The sequence below is a fragment of the Candoia aspera genome, chromosome 3, assembly GCF_035149785.1.
Source record: "Candoia aspera isolate rCanAsp1 chromosome 3, rCanAsp1.hap2, whole genome shotgun sequence".
Lineage (NCBI taxonomy): Eukaryota > Metazoa > Chordata > Lepidosauria > Squamata > Boidae > Candoia > Candoia aspera.
This window is the reverse complement of record NC_086155.1, coordinates 150,589,781-150,616,264: the sequence shown is the minus strand read 5'-3', so window position 1 is coordinate 150,616,264 and position 26,484 is coordinate 150,589,781.

Here is a 26,484-nt window from a genome sequence, read left to right as displayed (position 1 = left end):
CACTTTAGACTAAGTTTATATTTATAGACCCATTATTAATTTTTATTACCCAATCCTTCTCTTAGGCACCACACTCCGAACGTTTAGAGAGAAATGATGCAATAGATTTTTCCCATTCCTTCTGCCTTCTAATGTAAACTTTCTTCTGCAATATAAATTGCCCATAGGAATACATCTTTTTAAAAAACTTCTTGTTTTTCATGTATTTTTCAAGGTAATGTATTAAGCTTTAGTTTTATCGTAATCTTTGTTCAACACATTTACGCCAGTCAGGTATATACTATACAGATGAGAAATAAATTCACCCTGCCTCCTTTCAGCTGCAAAATAGCAGGATCGTGGCCACTGTCCTCACATTTGATCTTTGTGGACACACTGTGCAGAAGTGATAGCCTTCCAGTCTTGGGATCCAGGCAAATGTCTGCCTTAACTGGCTTCTGATCCTGATTATGAAAGGGGAGCCAAGTTTACCCTATGAATACATTAAAACTCTGTACCCCCAATTTCTGAAATAAATTCACATAAGTTTTTTCCCAACCAGATGTTCAGAAGAGCTTAGAACTTTGTGCATACAAAATCTGCCAGTGTATCCAATTTTAAACTTCCCACCTCCAGTTTGATCACTGTGCACCTCCCCAAGTCATGTCTTATTCATTGTTATGCACCTGTTCATTCAAATCTGGACATTACCACAAACCATTCTTGAGTTCCAATGTTAAGAGTTGGTAAACAATTTGGGGAAACAAGATAGTTATATTAGAGTTATTGCTTCTCCACCTCTGCACTAGGAACCTTTGAAAAATAAATCCTGAAATTAAAAATAAAATTGTGTCAGTTAATAGTCAGATGACCTAAACACTAGATTTTAGTATATAATGTTTATAATTTATGTGCAGCAGAATATCATTTTTTTTCAAATAGTTGTGATGTTACTTTCTCACTGTATATTGCAAATGCCTGTTATACTGCCATAATGGTATCCTATATTTTGGAGAGATATTTTGGAGAGATACTTTTAGAAGACCTGTTGTATCTCTCTGCTGTTTTCTAGCCATCGGTGTTAAAGATATTAATTGTATACAGTCTTTATGGTGGTGGTGGTGATGGTGATGATGATGGTGATGGTGATTCACTTGCCATATGGCAGCCATAAAATGGCAAGAAGAGCTCCTTGAAAATAGTTCTGAAAGACTTATCATAATCCTATTTTTCCCAAGTAGGAATTAGAAGATATCAACTTTCCAAATAACTAATTTCCTTCACTAGAAAGGAGCTGGTCTGATCTGAAATACTACGTAAGTCTTCTGAGTTAAAATGCTCCTTAGCTCTTTTATAATGGAGGAGTTTTATAGTTTTATTGAATAGTGCCAATAATTATATGTCCACACCTTATGGAGTTTATAATGGTATAAATAGAATACCTAAAAGATTATTGCAAGAAGGTTGTTGAGGTCCCCTCTCCATAGAATCTGAGAATGCTAAACATCAACTATGTTACCAAATTATGAATTTCACTACTGTCTGTCTATGACAGTGTTTCTCAACCTTAGCCAGCATGCAGACTGGGGAATTCTGGGAGTTGAAGTCCACACATCTTAAAATGGCCAAGGTTGAGAAACAATGGTCTATGATATGGACAAAATTGCCTTGTTAAAATGCAGTATTATTGTGATTAGTTTGTTAAATATTTATGTTGAAGAGAAACAATCTCAGAATTTTCATATACCTTTTTGACACAGAAGGTTTTATTAGGATATTCTATGTTTTTATCTTTATTTTGAGCTCAAAAATAGTAACTCTTGAAATGAAACCACAGAGAATCACCACAGTCAGAGCTGGGCCAACATTTCTTGTCACCTTTCTCACTGATAGGCTATAGGAGAGAGTTTTCTTGGCCAGTGGAAAATGGAATAAGGACAATAACTGCCAAGAAACTTGCAGTTCATAAAGCAATCTCCATCCATAGTAGCAGACAGAAACTTTGGACTTCTGTGGCATAGATGATGATCATGATCATGTTCATGATGATTGCAGTGAGTGAGTAGTAATGGAACACCATTAAATAACAAAGGGCAGAATATCTGGGCTTTATTTCTGACTATCCATGGCTAAGTTTTTCACCCTGTTTCAGAATGTGTATGGGAGTGTGTTTGGTCTAAATGAAAGTTTATATACCATCTTCTGCTTCTTTGTTTTTCTTCCAAATAGAAGCAGGAAATTGCATTGCTGTTCTTGGCAATTTATGCCAACATTTGGCAGTGTAATTCCTGGGGGCTTGCATGTGATCCACAGACCTCTGTTTGCCCATCTCTGAAACAGAGGATGCAGTGAATTTAAAAATACTAGATTTAATTGATTTGATTTCCTGATCTTTGACATTAAAGATAATGTCCAAAATAAGGCTCTGAATTCCAAAAAGGAATGGGATACTTGACTGAACTTGGCTATGATGTCATTAGGTTTATTAGGATTTTTATAAACAGAGAAGTACAGGACACATTTTTTTCTATATTGCCATTCAAATCTATGTTCACAATAAAAGAAGGGAATAACCAGAAGGGAACAAACATACAAGATAGGACTGTCTCTCTAAAAGTAAGAACAGGCTAACCATATCCAGATTGAAGTACTATAGTTCTGTAACAATTCCATAATCATGTTAGGTAATAATATGCAGTTGTAATTAGTAGCATTCAAACATCTAATGTTTCTGTATTAAAGGTGTGACATTTGAGGTAATTCTCTTCATCAAAGAAAGGTATATCATGTTTCTAGACTGGATTATGTCTCTGCATTTACACCGATTTTATACTAGTTAGTGGCAATGTACGCACAATTAGCAAACTACTTTTTGGTCTAGACTGTTCTGCAAACCCAACCTGTACAATTAGTATATAGTTTGGTGTCTTCTGCAAAATCAGAAAATTGGGTTGAATAAACCATGGTTTAGTTAATCATGGGTAAGCATGTCATGTGAACTCAATCTGTTCCGCTTGCATCCAAAATCCAATGAATTGTAATTAATCACAAGGCTTCTCTAGAAGAAGTATTTTGAGCAATATGAGATATATTACACAATACTTTTTTATGTCTATACAATATGGTTGAGATTTAGGAATTTCAGAAGTTCTCATTACACATTTAGAAAACCTGGTCATAGCAATCCTTCGCATCTGAAGCGTATAGCTTTTAAAAAGATTTACTTGGTCCCTTTGGCTAGGAATGCATCCAGAATAATTGCTGCACAAATCATGTAATGAATGTGGACACTAATCTGAATTGGTTGTATGAGCTTTTGTTTATTTCTTCATTTAAGTATATTTTCAAGGACTCTTTTACAGTGATATTCAAACTCCTGCAGCTCTGTGTCATATGAATCAAACATAAGTCAGTTACACGAGAGGTTTACAGTTTAACTGTATTTTCTAAGGAAGGAAAGAAAAAATCTATCCCTTCTTCTTCTGAAGTATTTTCCTTTCTCTTCCAAGCACCTTCTCTATTCTTTGTGAGTTTTGTGGCTTTGAAATAGCAGAATCTTCACAGGGAGGTAGCTGGATCACTGATCACACTAAATCTATTTGATGAATCAATTGTAACAGTCAATAGGTCTTGTTTTCATATCTTGTCCCCTGTATTGGTGTCAGCCTTAAAAGACAGGAAACACTACCCGATGAGTTAATTCTACTTTATTGTAAAACTACATTAACAGAATCTTGCAAGTCTGAAAGTGTCTCCCCCCTATCTCCTTTACAGCCCAAGAAACTTGGGAGGGTGTCTTCTAAGCCTCTTACCCCACCCACATTCCTGCTGTGGGCTCAGCTGCCTTTTATCTGACCATTCCCTTGGTTGCATCTCTTTGCCCTGTTATCCAGGATCATTCCCACATACCATTGCAATTGGTCCATGCCTTGTCACAAAAATAGTGCACATCTCAGTTACTTTCATAAGACAAAATTTCCTTCATTTTTTATTTTTATTTGTGTGTACATGTGTGTCAACGTGAACCTCTCCAGTAGAGAAAACTAGTATCTAAACTATTCCGGTTGTCTAATTAACACAAAATAGCAGAACTGAGTTGACTTTATCTTGGTGGCAAGAGAATAAAGTACAAAGTGATTGAAGCCACATGTTGCTTGAAATTGCTTTGTGTCCTGCTAAGATAAAAAATTCAGCTACCAGGTTTATGGGTCTATGTTTCACACTGTTCCTGGAGAGTCACTGCCCCAAATTTACTACAGATCTTTGGTAATTGATTTTGCTTTTCTGTAATATTTTGTACATTACATACTTTGAATTCCAAACTTATTATGTGTCCTAGATGAGAAATCATCTACAAACATTTGTTTTTCCTTTCCTTCCAAGATGGTGATTAGGTAGCTTTGGATTTGGTTTTCTTCATGTGATGAGATATAACAGTTATTGTTTGTTTGTTTGTTTGTTTAAACTGCATTTAACTTGAGTTTTACAAGATGTGAAAAGAGTTGCTTTCCAGGCTGTGGTTTCTGCTTCTTTTCCCTTGAAAACAGGAACGAAGAAACAACTTCAATCAATCTCTAGAGGAGATTTCACAGAAATCCTCTAAGCAATTAAAAATAGAGAACTTTGTACCAGAAAATGTTATAAATGTAAGTATTTTTATGTAAATAAATGTAAAATATGTAATAACTTTCATATTAAGCAACAATTGTGATATGTTACATCAGTTTGAGTCAGATGCAATGGAGGATTTTACAGTTCCCTCCCCTCACTGTGTTATATTCCTCCAATACAACAACTCCATCTCAGTGGTGCCTCAACAAACCATGCCTGTATCTACAAATAAGTCCATACTTAAGCAGCCTTATCCTGGAGTAAACACTACCAATTTCATGACAAAACAGTGGCTACTAATAGCTGAAACAATCTGTTTGATCTTTCAGGAAATATCTCTCATTATGGAGCAATTAAAGTCAGATTTCCCTCTTTGTAGTCTGAACTGGAAGCAATTAATCCAAGGAAGGAGAATCTGAGAGTGCTTATTAATGGTATTTATTAGAAGGAAGGTTAAAGTTATAACACAAGAATTCCAGCAAGTACTCTATTTTCAAATTAGTTGTTTATATATAGGCAGTTAAGATGGCAAACTCTTGCCCATTTTCTCCTTTTCATGAAAGTGACTAAATAGGCCTCTCTTTTGTGAAGCAGGGGCAGTTTTCCACCAGTTCATTGTCTTTCTAACTGCTAGCGCTTTTATTAATGTGGGAATTAACTGTCACAGATAGACTGCATTCCTCCTTGAAATGCCTTATAAAAATGCTGATGGGGACAGTCACTCCTCTTAAACATAACGTTTCCCCTAGTCATCAGCCACTAATTCTGTGGGCCTCCAGCCAGATGCCACTATCACAAGCAGCTGTCACATTTCTGTTCAGTGTCAAAAGGAATGAGTTCTTTCATCAGCACAAATAATGCTGTCTGTAAACACAACAGCATGAATAAAGACAGATGGTTTCAAAACATGCAACAATATAATCCTTAAAGCCAACTATTACATCATCAACTGGCCAAGTTGAACTTAACAAGGTAGAATGGGTTCCAAAGAGACAGCTATAGACTGTTGTTAAAGTTTAACAAATGCTTTTTAAATGCTTTTTAAAATGAGAACTTTGGGGAAAGGTTACCTTTATCCAGGCCATTTTTAATGATATTGACATTAAGCCACTATAGGCCCAATGCCAACACTTGCCCCATAATGAGATAACCAATCCTGCTAGTAACACTATATCTGAAAAAGTGACTTGAAGAGCGGAAGTAAAGTGTGTACTTAGGAGCCATTAGTAGAACCTCTGATTCATACTTCATAGGAAGAAGACTAATTAAAGGATTCATTTAAACTGTTGCCAATTTAAGAGCATATTGAAATTCTGAGAAAATTGGAAGAGCTAAAACAATCTGTGTCATTTGTTCAATGAAACACAGCCTCCTTAAAGAACTTATTCATTCCAGGTCTCAAACTGTGGCAGTAGAAGCTCAGAGGCAAGAGGCATATCCTTTATCTACAGATGCTCATATGCCTCCTCCTAATGATTTGATTGAGATAAAATAGGATATTGTAGGTAACATCCAGCCTCAAGTTAACCTTTCTTTACTTAGATCAGCAAAAGAACTTTGTGCAAGGGTGGGCAACATTTATCAAAGTCACTCACTCATCAAGATGAAACAGGCATGGAATCCCATTTGCAGCTGAACCCCACACCTGAAGTAGCACTGAAATCCCTACATCCTTATAGTTTTACTTATGATATTACCTGGTCCCTAGTCTGAACAGACCCCTCCAAATCTTTGGGAAGGGCTCAGAGTTTCTGTCCATCCCATATAAGAGCTTTCACTCTAATCCATTATAATATTTTGGCGTCTTCATGGTTAGAAGGAAGGTTTTCTTGCACAACTGAAAGTCCCTCATGTGTTCATGGGACTGTTCCTGCTTTTAAGAAGGAATTGACAGCTTCTTAGATTCAGCCAGTCTTCTGTTTGTTTTTATGGTTTCTAATTCTTTAAGATCTTATAGACATCATTTGGCCTGAACTGGCTGTCCGTAATTGTTTCTTTGAGTTCTTATACAGTCAAGCTCATGTCATCAATGATAGTATTTAGCTATTTCATCTTCTATTGGCCTCGTTTTCAATTGCCTTTGATTTTTCTAAGCTCTTTGATTCTCCAGTGCCTCTTGCCTTTGTCTTACATGTCAAAAATATTTAAGTTTTAGCTTCATTATTAGTGCTTCCAGTGAGCAATCTACTTTCTTCCATCTAATATTGAATTATTTGTTCTTCTTGCAGTCCAAGGAGTCAACAATCCTCCTAGCACTACAGTTCAACTCTCATTATTTAGCCATTCCAATGGTCCAGATTTTAGAGACTATGTTACAACAAGGAAAGCCATAACCTTAATAATCCGTACCTTTGCATCAATGCAACATATTTGCATTTTATTATGTATATATACTGTATGTCACAGCCTTTCTTCTCAGCAGCAAACATCCCTTTATTCTGTGGTTGCAAAATTCATACCTGTGAATTTTTGAACCCAGGAAAATAAAGTATGTTACTACTCCAGTTTCTTCTCTACCTATACTTGCTGGGTTGACACAGCCTTTTGACATATCTTAGATGGTTGTTTTTTTAATTGAGCAGCAGATCATCTTTTATATTCTTTCTTATCTTTAGCAAGAGGTTCCTGAAGTCTTCCTCACCTCCAGCCATCAAAGTAGATCAACATAGCTGAGGTTGCTGCTGTTTTTCCTAGCAATTTTATTCTAATTTTTCTAATATTTTTAGAATATTTCTAATATTTATTCTAAGATTTCCAAGATTTCTTATAATATATTCTGCATATAAGTTAAAGAAGCAAGGTGACAGCATATAACCTTGGTGCACTCAATTTCCCAATTTTGAACCATTCGGTTACTCCATATCCTGTTAGCAATATGATCTCAGCTGCTCTTGCCTTTTCTGAATCCAATTTATTCATCTGGCTGTTTTTGTTCCATGTACTGTTGAAGTCTGGATTACAAAATATTGAGTTTCTATCTTACTAGCAGCTGAAATAAGTGCAATGGTTTGGTTATTTGAAAATTCCATTGTCTCTTTTTGGTATTTGAATATAAATTGATTTTTTCCAGTTTCTTGGCCACTGCTGAGTTTTTCACACCTACTGACAAACTGCATGTACCACATTAACTGCATAATCTTGTAAGATTTCAAACAGCTTCATCAATTCCTCTTATTGTTAGCAATACTACTGAGGACCCATTTAACTTCACTGACCAGAATGTTCAGCTCTAGTTAAGTGATCAGACTTCATGGGTATCATTGATATTGGGATCTTTCAATTAAGTTCTGCATGTACATACCAAATCTTTGTTTCTTGCTCCAGCAGATCTTTGCTGTCTTTGTTTTTTATCATGACTACATTTGAATAAAAGCTTTCCTTGGCATCTAAACAACAGGAGAAGTCTGGTAGCACTTTTTCAAACTGTAGTGGAAAAATAAACCTAACAAACAAAATGGAGACTGCACCCCTTCCCTGCCCCTTCCTTTTGGATATGACCAAGGTCAAACCCAGTTCCTCTCTTTGCCTAACCCCATCAGACCCAAGTTGACCCTCTCTGCCCCAGCAAAGCCCCCTGCAATCCCATCAAGACCAAAGAATAGAAGCCTCCCCACCAGATTACAGCCCAGCCCAAGAGCAACCCTTACAACCTAGAGAAACACCAACCTTCCATCCTCTATAATTCCATCTCCTTAACAATAAATTTACTCAGTTTTGCTGCCTTCCTGAAAGGTCCATTTTGCCTAACAACAGAAAAAATCCCAAGGACATGGACAAGGATCTGCCTAGCTTCCCCAAAACTGGCCAGCCAATCAGATACCCAGGATTTCCCACCTTGTAGTCCTCAACATCTATAAAAATCTTTGCTTTTCCATTGTTCAGGGTCCCTCTTCCTTATAAAGCAGGCACCCAATTATTGCAATGAACATGGTTCTTCTCCTTGGTGTTGTGCTCCTTACTTCAACAAAACATTCACAACACAGACTACCGCACTTTATTAAAAGGCATACACTTTTGTGAATTACACCTCACTTCATTAGTTTTATCATGCATCTGATGAAGTAAGTGGTAGTTCACAAAAGCTTATGCCTTTTAATAAAGTTTGGGAGTCTGAAAAGGTGTTACCATACTCCTGATTTTTGGCTATCATAGACATCTCTCCACTTACATTTCTCCCTTGACTTCCATAATTTTCTTAAATAACTCTCTTGTCCTCTCCTGTCCATTTGATTATTATCTTCCTCTTCTTTGCATTGTTTATTTAAATATAACTCCCTGTCATTTATTGCTCTTCTTTGGAACTCATTATTTAATTGAACAGTTTTTCCTGTTTCCATTGCCTTTTGCTTTCCATAATTCTTCAGCTATTTCACCTTCTTTTGCTTTTTGCATTTTGGATATTTTTTCTTGATTTACCTTTATAATGACACAATTTGAGTCCAGAATTCTTCAGGCACTCAATGTATCAAATCATTTTTAATAGTAATTTTATTAAAGATTACAATATACAACAATAAAAACTAATACAAACTAAAAGAAAGAAAAGAAAAAATAGAGGGTGCAGAAAAGAAAAAAATAGAAAGAAAAATAGAAAAGAAAAAATAAGAATATAGTAAAGAAAAAGAAAAGAAATATATAAAGAAATGACTTCCCTTCATCACAAGTATAAACAATTTTAGTAACTTATCACCTTCTCTTAAAATAAAACAAATGAGCTCCTCTTCCCTTATCCCATTTCTCCAATTTTTAAAGACTTATCTTATTGTGTTTTTTTAAAGAATTCCAAAACAAACAAAAAAAGCATTTTCCCATGGGAAGATTCTTTATAATTAATTCCAAAATCTTATTTCAAATTTATCTGGACCCTTAGTCTGTTTGTAACTTTCTAAAATCAAAGTTTTAATCACCCTTTTGCTGTTTACTCCAGAAAAAAAAATTAAGTCCTTGAACTTGTATATAAACCTCTTTCACTAAGGATTGAAGGAAACTCGCCCGGCACTTTCAAACTTGTCGGTCCAAAGGTTCCTAATAGCTGAAAAGCAGTTAACAAGCAATTTCTGAAAGTGATTAAAACACGAAGTATGTGAACCCGGTGTCCTTTTAAAGGTGCCAACCATGGGTTGAACAAGAAGGCTATTCCCTCACCTCCCAGAGCTCTACTGGTGGTCTCCGGTGGGTTTAAAGCTCTGGGAGATGAGGGAATACCCATCTTGTCCGGAGAGGAATTACGAACAGCCGGTCTGCTTGCCAGCTCTTCATTCCACTGCAGTTGTCAGTTCCACTTTTCACAGAGCCAGTGTCATGAGTAAGGATGGCGAGCAGGGGGCTCCCATCCAGACTGTTAAGTGCATGCGTAGCACTGAGGAATTGGGCAGCCATTCAAAGAGACACAGATCGGGACCGCCTTAACCTTTGGGTTTTATATGTCTGGATTTTTCCCACACTTCTTCAGTTTGTTAGGATTCCTGTTATGTACTAGCAATAAAGCATTAGAGACCAGTTCCTTGTCTCAGCGTGTTTCCTGGTTGTTAGGACAGCCAGCTTCAGTTTGCCATTTCTTTCCCAGAAGTCCTAGACACTTCAGTGTATCAAACCTAATGCATTAAATGTATTATTTACCTTCACTGAATAATCATATGGGAAATTGCTGAAGTTATATCTTGTTGGTCTGATGATTTTATTTTTTAAGTTGAAATACTATAAGACAAGAATTAATGATCTGAGCGACAGTGAACACCAGGTCATGTTTTTGCTGACTGAATGAAATTTCTCCATCTTCGCTCACAAAGTATCTAATCTAAATAAATGTTATTTCAGTGTTGTTCATCCAAAGAATGCATATGTATAGTTGTCATTTAGGTTGCTGGAAAAAGGCATTTAGTTCAACTCTGGGGGCTAAGAGACAAGCATGTGCATGATTAATTGATTAGAATAATTATGTAAGGCCAATTGTGCAAATCCTTGAACTTCACAAACTTAAATAATCAAGGACCAGACTATCCCCTATTGATAGCTCAGTGGAGTGATGTGTTTCAAATTCATATGGAATGATTGAAGACAAGGAAAAGTTATATTTGCATTGGGGGAAGGGGGACTGGCCTTACCTCTCTATAATGACTTCCTACACATTCTGATAAGCTGAATCACAATTATAACCAACTAGAACTACGAGATCTACCACAATCAGTGGCATCAATTTTGCAGCCTAAGGACTTCCAATATTTGCAACCTTTATAATTGCATATATGAAGGTCAAACATGGAGATACTGAGGGCATGTGAAATACACAGGCCAACTATTTCTCCAACTTGTGGCAAGTTGCAAGACTTACGAAAAATGTTTGGTCCTATCTCTTCTCATTCAGCTACAATGGAGAAAACCAGCTGAGTTCCTTAATCTATTCATTTAAACTGGAATTAAACATATGCTACCTTTTCACAATTCAGAGTAAATAACATATTGGGTGCCCTATATCAGAATCAGCTTCAATATGTAACTCATTTAGTAGACCCATCTGCTTAATCAGAAGTTAACAAGCAGAATGGGCAATATATTTCTCTCTTTGATTTCTTCTTATTTCCTGTTTCCCCTCTGGAAAAGCAATTGATAAACATTTGGCTAAATTAATTTGCTTTATCAAATTATTTATCTAGACAGAGAAGTCTATGCCTGGTTGGAAAACAACCAAGGTAATTAAGAAAAGATGTATTTCTTTTGGCTAGAATTTGCAGCACCATGTTGTCAAATTATGCCTGACATTTCACCTACCATCCTGAGGATTTTTGTCTTTAGAGGTGAAAGAAACAGCCCCTCAAGACAATAAAAAAGGAAAACAGAAACAATAAATTAGTGGTAGACAACTTCTACCAAGCAACTCCTCTAGGAAGTAATTACCATTCTTATTTTATTTATCAGCCTCTTTTCAGGCATATTTTATTTAGTTCTTTTTGCTATCTCTTCCAGGGCATCCATCACCTGCACTTTGTCCTTAAAACAGGATAAATAACAAACAAAATCATATAAACCTGTGAACCTAAACTACTACAGCCAGCTTTCACTTAACTCATCAAATGAACATTAAGAATTGATGTATGCACACATGCATACACCTACACCTGCATACTATAACTTTCAGATGCTCAGTATTTCATTTCTGGCACTTTTCTCTATCTCATTGGAAAGTAAATGTGCATGATATAATTTTGAACTGCATGAGAAATTGTACAATAAATCCACACACATCTTGGATTACTATAATCATGAAAAATTGCAGATGTTGAGATACATACCCCCAAAGTTAGCTGTTTCAATGACAGTTCATTGGTTCATTGCTCAGAGTATAAAGCCACCATGAGTAGTAGTCAGGGATATTTGGCAGGCCCACAAAGATGAATGCAAGCATGATAAAATCCCTCACCTTCATATTGCTCAGGAGGCAACTATTCAGCCTTCTCTTCAAAGCTATGGAAATGCTTTTAAAAAAGGACAATAGATAATTACTCTAAGTGCATATTTGGAGCTAAATTACTTACCCTGGTCAACTAATTCTCCCCAGAACTACTTGACTGAAATTTAACTATCCCTTACAACATCTGTAATCGTGATGAAGTTTTGGAGAGGTCACATGAAAATGAAGTTTTTGGTCTATTCCCCCGGAAAAAAGGAACGTCTTTAGGTATTCTCTCCACAGTGAACTTGTCCACTGTAATTTTTTTTATTCTGAACAACTCTTTCCCACTTTTCAGGGGAGATTTAAAGACAGGAAGTGGGAAGAGAAAGTAACAATCACCTAGTTTCATTTCTGGCATGAGGTGGTATTGAAAGCATGGCTGCCAGCTGACCAGTCTAATCATCCTGGATGTGATGGAATGTGTTCCTGAAGGAGGAGGTGATGTGGTGGATTCTAGCACTGCCGCTGGTTCCCAGGGAAAGAACACATTCCTGACAGATAAGAGGCTTTGCAGCCCAGACTCTGTTGCTGGGAAGGCTAAGAGGTTCATGGTAGCTCCGCCCTAGAGCCCTTCTGGGTTATTTTCTGATAGGTTAGTTGGGTAGTCTTAGTCTGGCAAGATTCTGTCTATAAGGTGAGAACAATAAAGAACTAGAGTTGGAAACATCGGCTCAGCGTGGTTCTTGGCCTGGTACCTGATGCTGGATTACATATTACTAAAACAGAAAGGTGAGTGAATTAATTAAAGGAGAGGCTCACTAAGTCAACTGGGTCATGCAAAAAGGAATCAACATACTGTATCACAAAAAGAAAATGAGATGGAGCTGAAAGAGGGAAAAGCAAACTCAAACAAATGTTTTTAAAAATATAAAGTCCTATAAGACTGGCTTAAATGGAGATTTCAGTTGAAAGGAGAAACCCAATTACTATACCCTGATTTTTCAACATGGCTAATGTAAAATAGTATTTTCTCTATTATCTGTGCCTCATCATGATAATAGCTACATGACGTTTTTAATATTCCTATTTTTCAGTTTATATTTTCTGCCATTGTTGAACTCATACTTCAAAGGCTCCTGGCCTTTCGGCGGAGTCTGAAGACCTGGTTCTGCCGCCTCGCTTGGGGTGGAGAGGGGAATAGATCTACATGGGGATCGTTGCTACAGACCACTCCTCCCACACTTGGACTGTTTCAGATTCTTCACCAGTTGGATTCTTTATTTTTACTTCTATTTATATTATTTTTACTGTATTTTACTCTTTGTATTAATTGTGATGGTTTTAATCGATTGTTGTAAACCGCCCAGAGTCCTCCGATGGGAGGAGATGGGCGGGGATAAGATAGATAGATAGATAGATAGATAGATAGATAGATAGATAGATAGATAGATAGATAACACTTTTTACACATACGGGCCTTTCTAGGACCTGCATATTAAACTATATTTCCCTTGCTGTGCTCGTCTCTTTTATCCTATTCCTGCATTGCTTCTGCAAATCCAGAGAAATGTCTCTAGTCATTTGACCATCAAACAAAAAGATTGTTAGTGGTCTGCCATGTTTTCACCATTTATATTTTTCATATAAAAATTGAGACAAAGCAATATTTGATTAAATTTGTTAACCACGCAGATGTGAACACTGCTCTGAAAGACAGAGTTAGAGTTACATCAGTGTGGAGGGATCACTATGCTTAACTACTTCACTTCTAAATGAAGATATATTAGATCGTTGGCTTCACTTCTTGTTCCAATCAAGTTGGGCACTCTTGCTATTTTTTTAATAAGAATTTTATTAAGTTTCAAGCAAAGATAAAAGCTACAGAAAAAGAAAAAAAGAAAAAAACTTTACAAAGTGTAGAAACACAAGAAATAATTTTTCAAAATTACAAAAAAAGGTGACTTCCGACTTTTAACAGCAAGGATACAGTATATAACAATTTTCCATAATCAATCCCTTACTCTATGTTAAACCAAAATCACATTATCTCTATAAATCATTCCAATGGCACATTATAAAAATCACTAAGTACAGTTGCTCCCTCCCCTTATTTTAAAAGAAAAGAAAAAATATAAACCTCCTAATCAACTTCACCCCAAAGATAACATATTAATTATTTCCTTCCTACTACTATTCTATACATTCCTGTCTACTATAATAAAGATCAAACTAAAAAACATATAAATTGTCTGCCATTGTACTTGATAATACAACAATTTTAATAATCTTAATCATATTAAACCCAAAAACCAGACATTTATTATTTTTTATTACACCTTAATAATCTTAATCCAAATCATTAAAGATAAATGAAATCAGCCAAACCCTAAAAGTAATCCAGTGAAATATTCTTAAACCCTTATCCCACTTCAAAATAAACTGGAGCATTTACATATCCCCACAATGCGCACAGAGTTTTTTTCTTAAAAGAATCAAACAGCCCAACTGCCCTACTCAAAAACTCCAACTTCTCTTCAGGAGACCTCCCATACATAATAACCCCTTCTTTTCCATGGGGTTCCATCAGAAAATCAATTTCACTTATGGCTTGCAACTCGATCTCTCCCTTTAATTTCAACTCAACTATCCGATCTTCATCCAGCATTTCAACAGAAGTCCCAATCTCACTCTCAGAAGAGACATTTCTGTCACTATTAAATTCCTCAGTTTCATCCACAATATCCCCAACCAGATGATACATTTTAGACCTCATAGTTTCCACAATGTCTTGAATGCCTTGCATAAAACTTGGTAGGAATCAGAAAGAATCTATTTAAAATCTTGTTGGAAGTCAGAGAAAGTCTGTCTAAAATCCTCCATGTCTCACACAGTAGATTACGGCACCCCCTAGGACCTTAACAAGCAAAAGTCGAAGATATGAAAGAATTCCGAAATGTGTTTACATAAGCAAAAGTAAGATATGCAGACACTTCCCCAGGGAAAGTAGAAGCAGAAAGCTGAAAGTTCAAAACAGCTGATTCAACATGTAGGAAAATGCTAATATCTTCAAATTTAGTACAAAAATAATAACAGGGAGACAATTGTTTACCCTCAATCCTCCTTAATATTTGGATGGAAAACAAAGTCCAAAACTTAAAAAGAATGTTTTTAAAAAATTGATCTCAAAAATAATGATAAGCACCAAGAGAACCCCCTTCTCCTTGCTGTAGAAAGCCTCTCTCAAGGTATGTGTACTTAAAAGAAATATAAATCGGGTGATTTAGAAATGGGGTGGCCAGTCTTAGTGTCCCCTTAAGGCTATAGCGAGACTTGGAAATGGTGATGTTCCAGCCTCCCAGCTAGCTCTTACCAGTCGAGCGTGAACGCTGTTTGCGATCTTCTGGCTGCAAGCAGCCATCCGGAGGACAGATGGGGTGATTCCAGGTGTTTTCCTTTTTCTGGAGAACACTCCTGGGCTTCAGGAAAAAACTGCCTAAGCCTGAAAAAACTGCCATGTTGTCAGTTCTGCCTGCTGAGACTGCGGGCACTGCTGTTCAGTCCACCATGTCCCCACCGGAAGTCCAGGCACTCTCGCTATTGATTGGTTTAATTACTGAATTCTGCATGAACTACTATCTTAGGTTTATATTTGTAAATTGTTTTTTTTTTCCAGGTTATGCCAAAACTATAGAAAATGAACCAAAGGGGCTAATTGCCCTAGCACCACCACCACCTTCCAAATTTGAGATCTTTAGTATATTTATTCATATTGTTAAAATTAGAGGCAACATTGTACCTGTTAGACACAGTCTATTTAACAGGCAAGCTGATATAAACAGGCTATATGAGTAAATGGAAAGAAACAGCCTTTTTCAAAGGTGGGAAAATGGAAATATGAATTGTTCCTGTTTTACCTCTTCTGGAGCCAAAGCAATCCTAGGCCTAGATCTTGTATATAGCACCTGGACACTTCATTTGTTGTTGTACCACAACTCCCAGCAAGCCTAGCCAACCTGCATGGTCAGTAGTGAGATGAACTGGGAACTGTAGTTCTGCAGTGCTCAGAGGACCACACACATTCAAGTTATGTCCAAGTAATACCTGAGTTTTCACTTGAATAGTGTCAATAATTGATCACGCTGGCTCTTAATGTTAATGATTGTAAATAACAGTTATAGGTACCATAGTGATTTTAATGTCTTGTGAAATTCCTATAAAGTAAGTTGGTCTGTTTTTTTTGTTAGCTAACATGCATCACTTAAACATAACTACAGTGCATCCTAGGAAATATATACTGTATTATAGAGCAGTCTGGGGCCCTTTGGTTTAATTGAGATTGCAATCTGCTTTCAGAGTCATGATAAAAACAAATCCAGAGATCAATTATCATTGCAGATGAATCCTCTCTGATTCTGAACAGCCAGCAGCAGAAAACCCTACTGCTTTGTCATGCTTTACATTACATTGTGAAATAACAATTCTCATAAAAGCTTCGCCTTAAGAATTTTTGTGGCTCTGAGCCTTTGCAGTCAAGTCAGAAGGTTAACTCAATATAACAAAAATTAATATAAAGTCAGATTTAAATCCAAGAATCAGTATATCTTGGAAGGAACTTCCCAATATGAATACAGATCTAGCCTGTGCTGTTTTGTGAGGTCACTACATGGGCAAGTTTATCCCAAGGATATGGAATTTAAAACTTGGCCTTAACAAGCTGGAAAATTATCTTATCCAAGGGTAGGCGACATCCACAAAATAGCAGCCAAGGTAGATTTAGCCAGTCCCAAAATATCAGTTAGATGAAAAGATAGAGTCTCCCATGATTCTCACCCATATCTTTTCTTAGCACTTGTCTTTGCCTTCTGGGATTTTTTTTTCCAAGTACCCAGCCCAATCTAGTCTATAGCCCTGGAGTTTCCTGGTATTGCCCCACTGAAAGACTAACCAGAACAAATCCTGTCTGACATTTTTTTAGACCAGCCAAAGTCAGGTAAGTACAGAAGCCTATTTGTTGATTGGGAGGGAGAGGTCCCACCCTTGACCCTTATTCTGGGGTCCCAAAGGGCTTATACTCTCTCCACTCGTATATAACATCTACATGAAGCTGCTGGATGAGATCATCATCATGGGGTGAGGCATCATCAGTATGCTGATGATACTCAGTTATATATCTTTACCCCTGATGAACTAAGTGATGTGGCTGAAGTCTTGTCCAAGAGCCTGGAAGCTGTAGGGATCTGGATGGGGAACAACAGGCTTCAACTGAACCTTGGCAAGACTGAATGGCTCAGGAGGTTTGGGCCTTCTGAAATTTTACCATCTTTGGTACTGGATGGGGTGGCCCTGCCCCAGACAGACCAGGTGTGCAATCTGGGGGTCCTCCGACTCACAACTCCTGCTCAAGGAGTAAGTGACAATTGTGGTTAGGAGGGCCGTTGCACAGCGTTGTGTTGTGTGCCAGTTGCGCCCCTTCCTGAACCAGGAAGCTGTACTCACAGTCACTCATGCCCTGGTCATCTGCAGAATGGATTACCATAATGCGCTCTACAGGGGGCTACCCTTGAAGAGCATCCAGAAGCTTCAGCTAGTGTAAAATGTGGCTGCATGGACAGTTATGTGTATCCTTAGGACGGCACACATTACACGTCTGTTCTATGAGCTATGTTGGTTGCCAGTTTGCTTCTGGGTGCAATTCAAGGTGCTGGTTTTGACCTTTAAAGCCCTACATGAGGGACTGCCTTTTCCCAATTATATCTACCCGTCCATCAGGTCAGGCAGGAGGGGAATGCTGCGGGTCCTATCTCCAAAGGAGCTCCATCTGGCAGGACCCAGGCAGCATGCCTTTTCTGCTGTGGCCCCTGCCCTCTGAAACATCATTCCTCCCGAGGTGAGGTTAGCCCCATTTCTGTTAGCCTTCCAGAAGGCACTTAAAACATGGATTTTTCATCAGCCTCAGCAATCCCAGGGATAGCCTGCAAGGTGGCTGTATGAGATTAAGCAATGTTTCTTCTCCTGCATTCTTGTGTTTTATATGTTTATGTTATATGTTTATTTTATATGTTTATTTTATTTATGTTTGACTGTTTTTAGACTTATGGAGTTTTTAACTGTTGCTGTGTCATACGCCACCCAGAGTCATGTTTTTGTAAGATGGGCAACTATATAAATATGCTTAATTAATTAATGGGGAATTTTAGAAGGGCACAAATTATAGAGAGTGTATCCACAGAAATTGACACATTTCTTTTCAAGCTCTTCATTTAAAGACTGTTATAGAAGTAAGAAGGGGAGAGAATAAAGAAGGCACAGTTTTGTGACTTACAGCTTTCGCTTCTAATCACACTGAACTATTTAAGCATGGCTCTCTAATAATAGTGGCTTTGTAGATGGGCTTAACTACAAGGGTGTACCACAAAACAGAAAATGTGTTTTGTTTCATGCAGAAGCTCATTCAAACTGCTCCAGGGGGGATCACAGTTTGGCCAAATCAAAATCCAGAACATCTTAATTGTCCTGAGTTTCAGCCAAAATAAATGTGGAGGAGTCTCTCAAGATGAATACAGAACAGTGAATGAACCTAACTCTTTTTTCCTTTCTTCCATGTGGCCTGTGAGTATCAGAATGGAGTCTGACTCTGACTTGGAGGAGGGGGAGTTGGGGTTAAATGTTGGTAATAATAAAGGTGGGAAATGAAGTGGAGCATGATTCAGCAAGGCGGGAAAGTCCAGAGCTGCAGAATGGTGAGATCCAGGAGGCAGATTCGCCACCGCCTATGAGTTCAAGAGAAAGGAGAGCTGAAAAAGCGCACCAAGCAGAGAGAAGCCCAATTGGTCTCTGATGAGAAACTGTGGGAAGGAAACAGAATAAAAGGGCACTAGTGCAAGGAACGAGTTGCTGGAGACAACCGTTTGTTAGAATCTCTGTTGAAGCCTGCATCCGTCGACCTCCAATCTGCTCCTGCATCAGCGCCTTCAACTGCCGAGACCACGAACTCTGAGCCAGTCCATACCACCGAAGACTTAGAGCCTGTTGCTGAGTTCTGCCTTCCTACACAGGACCATGTGCTTAGCACTGCCTTGCTGCATTCCTCAGCCGAGTCTTATCCTGCTGCTTCTCTGCATTCTTCAGTCGAGTCTTGTCCTGTCACCTTGCTGCATTCTTCAGCCTAGTCTTGTCCTGCCACTTCACTGCATTCCTCAACCGAGTCTTGTCCTGTGGCTTTGCTGCGTTCTTCAGTTGAGTCTTGTCCTGCAGCTTCGCTGCGTTCTTCAGCCAAGTCTTGTCCTGTCACCTTGCCGTGATCCACAGCTGAGCCTTGCCCTGTTGCCTTGCCGCAATCCACAGCCAAGTCTTGCCCTGCCACTTTGCCACATTCTGCAGCTGAGCCTTGCCTTGTTGCCTTGTTGTGATCCGCAGCCATGCCTTGTCCTGCCGCCTTGCCATGTTCTGCAGTCGAGCCTTGCCTTGCCACCTTGTCACAATCTACAGCAGAGTCTCGCCTCATCGCCTTGCCACATTCTGCAACTGAACAACTGCCTTGTCCAGTTTCTGCGTGCTACAGCAGAACTCTATCCATTGAGGCTCCAGAACGCTACAGTCAAGATCTGTTCTACGTTCTTGCCAGGGTGGAACTGATGGATGAAAAATACTGTTGCCACTTGAATTGAGTTTTAACTGGTGTAAATAGTTCTAAATGTTGTAAATAAAACATTAAACTACCTCCTCCTGGTCGATTCATACTCAGAACAGAACAGTGAGTACCCTTCCCCTTCTTCCTATGCCTTGTCTTCCCTCTGCTTCCTGCTGCATCACTAACCAACCAACATGTCCCTTCTCCTATGATCTTCCTTCACCTTTCCTTGCATTACCTTCCTTTGCTCACCACCACTATCACCAGTGACCTTCTATCAGCCAGTTTGGTCTAGTGGTTAAGGTTCTGGACTAGAAACCAGGAGTCTGTGAGTTCTAGTCCCGCCTTAGGCATGAAAGCTGGCTGGGTGACCTTGGGCCAGTCACTCTCAGCCCAACTCAGTGCAATATAGACTAGCCTCCTCATGGTGCACCCCGGGCAACGTGACTTGTCATGGCTAAATAGTCTACACATCTGGCTGCTGGACCTCACAAGGATTTCCCAGCAAGAAAAGCAGCATGAACACCAAACTGCTTTGCCATACGGGAAAAAAAAAAACAACCTTTGAGGTAAGTCCAGGCAAGAAGCACAAGCCATGAGTCCTCTGTGCTGAATAATTTATCATGTGCTCTGTACTTGTTTTCTGTCCCAGGAGCAGGAATATTAATGGAGTTTTTAGTAGAAACTCTTGGAAAATACTAGCTATTCACATTCTTCTCCTTTAGCACTCCATGCTTCACCAGTGCACTATATGTCATTTTCATAACTATCTCTGACAAACATTGTAGGAGGATAAATATTCCCTTTATTAGAACCATTACTCCCTAAATGAAGAGCTGTTCATGAACAGAACTCCTCAACCAATTCATTTCAAACCTGTCAAGCTTGATTCTGTTATCTTGAACTGAGGCTGGCTTTCTCCCTTCATGAAAGATAGATTTCCTGAAAATTTCATTCATTTTTTTTAAAAAGTGAGCACTCTTCATTAATTTCTAGTTGCAGCTAATGACAGGTACAAAACTTTGAATTTCTACATAAAGATTTGAGTTAAATAATGCAATTTCAGAATCAGTTTATTCAATTGGGCTATTTTTTGAACTGGGATCCAAAGCATATCTTATGTCAGCACCACTTTTCATGAACTCACTACACAAATCTTTAAAAGGCTTTTCCATCTGTTTTCATGATCCATGTTCAGCATGGGTAAGGAGGAAAATTGTGATATCAACTGAAAAATGAGGTTTCCAGGGATGTGAAATGATGTAACTTACAAGAGTGCACATTAGTAACTTTTTAAGTTGCTGAAATAGCTTGGTAACTTGCCATGGATTGTTGAATAAGTTATTATCTCACTCATTTAGCACTAACTATTATTCTATTGCTAATGATCTAATTAGAAGAGCAGTAAGATTCTAAGAGCATATCAACCTCTTGCAGAGAGCTCAGAAGATTTTAGCATCTCCCACTGGAGCAGTTAAGAGAAAAAGTGTTATTTTGATTTCACAGAGAATGTCATTTAGATTTTAAACACTTTCACTTTCACCATTGCTAAAATCCATTTAATAAAAATGAACCAAATGACCTTTTCCTTTCAACAATGCTGTTAGTGGCAGTGGAGTGAAATTTTCACAACCAAAACTTTGTACTTCCAGTAAGAAGGTAAGATAGGCGTAAGGTAAGAGGGACAATTTGCTTTAAATAACTGCATGTAAAATTAATTTGGGACTGAACATTTGCTTGGCCAATGCTTATGAACAAAATCAAAACATTGCAGAAGAAGAATGAATTATTTCTGCCTCCGTAGAAGTCAAGTTAAATGTTTTCTCTGAATCTTCTCATCACTTAGAGATAATGTAAAACAGATCTCAGAATACTCAGAAAAAAACAAAAGTAGGTGTCTGTAAAAACCTGTTTACAGATATACATATACAAATCCACTGTTTTTCTGGAAGATGGGCAGCTGAGAACAATGATTCATTGCCTATCATTTTCCACTTGTGAGCTATTTCTAGAGTCAGAAAGTAATCCTTGACCCTATTTTAAATTTAAATTAAATTTTAGAAAGGGTGAGCTATGCCTATGGTTATAATAAGGAATGTGCTTCATAGCAGAAAAAAGGAAAACAGTGTCTGACAACAGTGGCACAACTACTTGTATGCATCAGGAATATTTTAAAATTATTGTTCTTGAAAGCTATATTTAGCTGTGAATATAAAATGTACAATATATGATTCGTTATTTTCTGCAAGGGTGGGCAATCTGTGACCCTAGGATCATACACAAAATGCCTATATTCTTAATTCAAATCATTGCTGTTGAATGGAATCATTGAATCATTGAATGATTCCATTCAAGGGATCGTTTTATCTTGGAAAATTGAATTGCTTTGCCTTGATGCCATGAATCATCATGGGCACAAGTCCCATGGATTGAAACAAGGCAGCTGTTCTGATGCAATGCTTCAAACGGGTTCTTCAATCAAAGCTTAATTGAATCAAAGCAACTCTGCATGAACCTATCATGTAGTCCTTGGTCTAACTTCAAAAGGTGTCTGTAAGTGATCTGACATTAGCAATCTCCCTTCTCTACATCAGACCACTGCACATGAAGTGAAAAAGAAAATGAGAAGTTTTCAGAAAAAAAGAGGAGAGAGGAAATTAATTAGGAAAGCTTTACCAGTTCATTCAAAATCACATCTAATTATTAGTGGAACTTCAGCAGAAGGACAGCACACAATAGAGGCTAAAAGATTTTGTAATCCTTTTCCCCATGCCGAGGCATACTAAAAAGAGAGGGAATGGTGATTTTAACAGAAGTTGACATGCGGCCTGCCACAAATTAATCCCCAAGTTATGCTCTTATTGAATGAAAAAGTGAACGTACCTATGGTTTAGTGCATTTCAAAAGATTAAATAAATATATGCATGCATGCATACATACCTAGTAAGTTACTTCCTTTCAGGATTGTTGGCAGAATGCTGGGAAAGCCTTTAGCCCAGGAGAGATCAGAAAAGTCACACACACCAGGCATTTCTATAAAAATAATTTATTTACAGAAAGCAAACCAAAAGCAAAACATATTTAAAGGACTTAGCTCTCCTGGCTTGCTACATATCAGCAGAGAGAAAAAGGGGAAGTAAGAAACAAGTCCGGGCAGGATCCTCCCCCCAGGCGATTTGCATGAAGCACATGAAAGGAGACAATCAAATACAACCTCTTCACCCAGCCAAAATGATTAGGTACAATAGCAGTCTTAATCATTAGTAGGAAAACATCAACACTCCCCTTTTTATACTATAGATTAAGATGCAAAACAATCTTCTCTGACAACTCTGTATGTCTTTTCATTCACATTATTTTACCATTATCTCCCCTTTGGTTTAACAGAAAGCTATGGGTGGGACGCGGTGGCGCTGCGGGTTAAACCGCTGAGCTGTCGATCGGAAGGTCGGCGGTTCGAAACCGCGCGGCGGGGTGAGCTCCCGTTGCTCGTCCCAGCTTCTGCACACCAAGCAGTTCGAAAACATGCAAATGTGAGTAGATTAATTGGTACCGCTTCGGCGGGAAGGTAACGGCGTTCCGTGAGTCATGCTGGCCACATGACCCGGAAGTGTCCTATGGACAACGCCGGCTCCAAGGCTTTGAAACGGAGATGAGCACCGCCCCCTAGAGTCGGACACGACTGGACTTTATGTCAAGGGAAACCTTTACCTTTACCTACCATTCTTCTTCCTGTGTTTTTCCAAACCTAGGTTGTTATCATTCCAAGGCTTTTTAATGTGAAATGGCTTTTCATGCAGGCTTCAAAATCAAGCCTTTGTTTTTCTGTTGATGTGAACAGCAGCAAATCATCAACATAAATGCACAGATACATACAACCTTGTTTGTCCTTCTTCATATATACACAGGGATCTGCTTTTCCTTTTTCAAAACCAAAACTCTGCAGTTTTTCATCTAATTTTTGGTTCCAGGATCTAGCAGCTTGTTTTTAACCCATAGATTGACTTCTGCAGTTCACAGACTAGATTCTCCCCTTTTTCATAGCCAGGGGGTTGCTGCATGTATAATTTGTGATCTAAATCACCATAGAGAAATGCAGTCTGAATGTCATAGTGGTTAACTGACATTCCTTTGAGTGCAGCAACTTTTAACAGTAATCTAATTGATTCACCTTTAGTAACTGGTGCAAAAGTCTTGTCAAAGTCTAAATCTTTCCTTTGAGTGAACCCTTTTGCAACCAACCTTGCTTTATATTTTTGGATTTTGCCATCAGCATCCCTTTTCAGTTTGAAAACCCACCTACAACCCAGACAGCGTTCATTGGGAGGTAGATTTACCAGTTTCCATGTTTTATTTTCTTTCAAGGATGCTAATTCCTGTTGCATGGCAGAATGCCAATTATGTGCAATCTCTGGTGGTAAAGCATTCACTTGTTCTAAAGACTCAGGTTCTGTGAATATGTGAAAAGCCTTTACTGTTTCAGCCTGAAAACGTGATGGAGGAACGCCTTTATTACTCCTCTGAGATCTGCAAGGTAATACAGGGCTTAAATTCCTTCTCTGCTGTTTTGGAATGTGAACCCATGCAGTGCTACCAAACACTCTAAGATGGTTTACCTTTGGTTTCACACCATAAAACAAATGGAATGGAGTGTCCTGAATCACAGAGTTATACAATCTGTTTTGTACATAAGTGGCAGTAGATATGGCCTCTCCCCAGTACTTAAAAGATAATTGTGAATCTTTAATCATGCATTCCATAGCATTTTGCAAGGTTCTGCCCTTTCTTTCAGCAACACCATTTTGCTGAGGGGTGTAAGGGTTAGAAAGAATTTGTTCTATCCCCTTTTCCACTAGGAACCTTCTGAATTTGTGAGAAAGGTATTCTCCTCCTCTATCACATTGGAGTGCAGATACAGGCCTAGGGAATTTTCCATTTGCCCATGTCACAAAACTTTTAAATTTCTCAAATGCTTCATCTTTATGTTTTAAGATGTAGATAAATGTGTATCTTGAGAAATCATCAATGATGGTCATTGCATACCTTGCTTGTCCAAGACTTGGAGCAAAAGGACCAATAATGTCAGAGTGTACAATTTCCAAAGGTCTAGTTGTAACTCTGTCACTGTGCTTACTCACAGGAGCTTTTAGTGTTTTGCATTCTTTGCAAACTACACAGTCTAAATATTTATCACAGGGTTTTATCTTTAGGTCAGCACACAGCTGTGGCATTTGTGCTATATACTTGAAATTAGCATGACCAAATCTCCTGTGTATCAGGTGTACACATTGGTCATGATATGGAGTGTTGCCAACTGCAGCCTTGCAGCTTGGCTTCCTTGCATTTTGCACAATGTACAAGGAGTCTTTTAACATACCAGTAGCACACAATTTCCCATTTTTTCGTATCTCACAACCATTTTTCTTAAATGTTATGATATACCCTGTTGCAGCCAATTGTGCCACAGATAAAAGGTTTGATTGTAAATTTGGCACATACAACACACCTTTTACAGTTTCTCCTAAGCAGGATAAATACAAGTCACCTTGTCCCATAATTTTGGTCACAGACCCATCAGCCAAAGATACACTTTGTCTTTCAGTTTTAGACAGTGACACAAAAGAGCTTTTACAATTACATAAATGACAACTGGCCCCAGAATCTAACACCCATTCATCAGAATTACCCTTCTCAGCAACCTGTGCAATTTGGGTTGTCTGAAGAGCCTTCTTCTGTGTTGCCCTTGTGTTCTTCTTCTCTGTCTTTCTAGTCTTGGGTCTCATGGCACAGTCTCTTTGCAAATGTCCAGCTGAACCACAAGTGAAGCATCACTGGCTGGTTAGTGCTGTGGCCTCAGGTTCCTTTCCCTTCTTTTCCCTCATTTTCTGGTATTGCAGCTTTCCAGAAGAGATGGGGGGGGGATCTTTCCTCTCTCTTCTCCCATTCAGCGAATAAGCGCTGTGTAACATACGATGGGGTGAGGTCTGCTTCAGACATAGCCTCCAGGGTACAAATCAGCGTGTCCCACGTTGCATTTAGTGAGGACAGGAGGATATAGGATTTTGTGAGAGGTGTAAATTCCATTCCTCTCTCCTGCAACTCAACAAACAGCTGCTGAATATAATGCAGGTGCTCAGGAAGGCTATCTCCTTCTGCAAGGTAGGCTTTGTACAGCTTTTTCGTCAGGGTAACTTTACTCCCTGCTGTTGCCTTTACATATAAGTCTCTCAAAGCGTCCCAAAGTTGCTTTGCAGACTGCATGCCTCGCACGTGGACTAGCTGATTGTCCTCAACTCCCAAGATAATGGTGGCTCTAGCCCGCTCATCCTGTCTCAGCCATTCAGCACTGGGATTTTGGGGGGTTTGCTCACCAATTGGCAGCCAAAGATTCTCTCTGCGAAGATACATTTCCATCTTCAGGCCCCAATTCAAATAGTTGGTCTCTGATAGGCGCTCCAGAGGCATCACTGAGGGCTGGGAGGTAGCCATGGCTTCTTCCTTCTTTTGCAAGTCACCTCAGCTAGCTTCTTTGTCCTGTAGACCGGCAGTTGCTGGAAAATCTCCAGGTGGCTCCAAAGAAAATCTTCACAGGTCTTTGCTACCTGCCTTTAAATTGTGCATGAGGTGTGGAGCTGATCTCTCTTTTCTCTCTGGGTTTTACTGGGCTGTTTACTGGGCACATAACCTGTTGGCAGAATGCTGGGAAAGCCTTTAGCCCAGGAGAGATCAGAAAAGTCACACACACCAGGCATTTCTATAAAAATAATTTATTTACAGAAAGCAAACCAAAAGCAAAACATATTTAAAGGACTTAGCTCTCCTGGCTTGCTACATATCAGCAGAGAGAAAAAGAGGAAGTAAGAAACAAGTCCGG